Raw genomic sequence first — 2,491 nt, 5'->3', positions numbered from 1 at the left:
AGACCCAAATCTCACATGATCAAACCAAGGGAATGATCAGGCATGAGGATATCTCATTTATTTGAAATTTTAGGGAACAATATTCAACTTTCAGAGAATCTGTATTTGAGCGCTGGTAGATGCCTGATCTGTCACTCCTTAATTCCCAACATTCATGAAAAGAGGAACAACTTTCCTTCCCCTTCCCCCTCCCCCTCCCCTCCTCCTCCTCCTTTTTTTTTGCAAATTAAAGAAACTAGATCCTTTCTTTGTCCTGTAGATTTTCCCATGCTGGGTCTGTTGACTGTGGCTGGTGTAATTGGACTTGCTCTTTTGTCCCCTGCATCTCCTGCATGGCCGGGGTTAACCACAGAAGCTTTGTCAGATTCACCTTCGCTTTTGTGGAAGAGTCTTGTGACGTGGTCTCCGGGGCACCCCGTGAGCTGGTTATGAAGTGAGCCATGTGGACGGTCAGCACGTACGTCTTTCATTTCAGAAGAGTGACGATGGTGACCTTCTCCTTCTTCTTTGTTCCTTATTCTTTCTTAGCTGAGATATTCTAAACATAATCTTACCGCCATCGATTTCATTACCCTGAGATAGGTTTATCTGAGAAAAGCAAGATAAATTGCTGATTTTCCCTGAACGTTTTAATTTTTAAATAATGAGTTGGCTACTTCATATCATCCAAAGGTGACCAATGAAGGTTTTGCTTTGAAAACGTCATTAAGATTGCATGGGTTTTAATGCAGTCAATATATTACCATCCATTTCAGTTTTTTTTCTTATTGGTGGTCAAATTGTCTCAACTTTGGCAATAGGAGTTTCCTGAGTCTTTCCTACAGGACCTCACTGTGACTCTATAAATGTAATTCGGTGACAAGGAAACTCACTTTGAACCAGGAAAGGTACCTGCTGACCTGAAACACTGATGGGAATTCACACTCAGAGAACACACGCTCTTCTTGAGCACGTGTAGAACATTCACCAAGAGGGACCGCATTCCCGACGGTGAGACAAAAGTCAGCAAATTTAAGAGTAGAAATCACATGATGTGTGCTCTCAGAACACAGCAGAAGCTAAACTGGAAACTAATAACAGGAAGCTAGCTAATTAAGCAACACAGCTGAAAATAACTCATGAATCAAGAAAGTCTAAAAAGAAATTAAAAATATTTATAACTACAAATAAAAGTACTACTTATCAAAATGTATGAAATGCAGCTAATGCAATGCTAAGAGGGGAAAATATATTAATGTGTACATTATATGTCGTGTATCCATTGTATATATGCATATATTGTATATAATGTAGATATTAGAGAGTATTAAATACACACATTAGAACGGCAGAAATATATAGATCGATTCGGCTTCAGGAACTAGAGAATGAAGAGTAAATTGAACCCATGGCAAGCAGAAGAAAGGAGATGATGGAAATTCAAGCAGAAATTAATGAAATGCAAAATAGGAACACAGAAAAACACAATAAAACTAAAAATAAGTTCTTTGAAAAATCATGAGAAGCGATAAATCTGTCGCCAGGCCAACCAAGCAGAAAGAGAGCATACACGCACTCCCGACACCAGGGACTAGGGCGGGGTCATCACTACTGACCCACAGGCCGTAAATCAGGCGCCTTCCACATTACGCACTGACCCCTTGCAAGAGCAACACGACCAAAACTAACGCAAGCGGAACTAGGTACTCTGACTGTCCTCGCGTCTGTCAAAGGGACTGGGTCATGATGAAAAACATTCCACAAAAGGAGACATTCGTCCAGATGGTTCCACTGGCGATTCTCACCAAGCGTGAGGAAGAACCGTGGTGATTCCCTCTAATCGGGGAGGGCAGAGGCTTGCTGGCTGGTTCTCCTGGGACAGCATCAGGAGAAATCCAGAGGATTTTAGTCAAGACCGCGTGGAAGGACTGGCCCAAGGGTAGGTTCAGGCGTTAATGGAACAGAAGAGAGAAGCTAGATACTCGCTCACACACACGAGGACGACTGCTTTTCAACAAAGGTGCCAAAGGGAGCCAGTTGGGGAAGGATGTTCTTTTCAGCAAGGCGGCAACAGACCTAAATGTAAAAGCCAGGACTATACACCACTTTCCAAAGAAGTGGGAGAAAATCTTTGTGATCCTGCGGTAGGGAGAGACTTCTTCCAGAGGACAGCACATCACAAACTCTGTGACGAAAAAAAAAAAAGCCTGAGACGCTGGACTTCATCACATTCAAAACTATCTCCTTTAGAAACGACACAATTAATAAAATGAGTGTTCTAAACAGCATGCGTATCTGATCAAAGGCTTGTGTCCAGAACATGGATATTTTCTCTAATTCAACAAGAGGCAACAGCAATCTAATGGGACGCGGGCCAACTATCTGAATGGCTACCGCACGAGAGCAGGTGCGTGAGTGACCGTGAGCAGCGCCTGACGTCATTCGTAACCAGGGTAAAGCACAGTAGAACCGCTTTGCTCCCCTTACAATGACTAAAATTAAACAGATGCAT

The sequence above is a fragment of the Mirounga angustirostris genome, unplaced genomic scaffold (assembly GCF_029215605.1).
Source record: "Mirounga angustirostris isolate CCGP_5_RB_7025 unplaced genomic scaffold, mMirAng1.0.hap1 SCAF_12, whole genome shotgun sequence".
Taxonomy (NCBI): Eukaryota; Metazoa; Chordata; class Mammalia; order Carnivora; family Phocidae; genus Mirounga; species Mirounga angustirostris.
The sequence above is the reverse complement of the archived record's forward strand: the minus strand, read 5'-3'. Positions refer to the sequence as shown.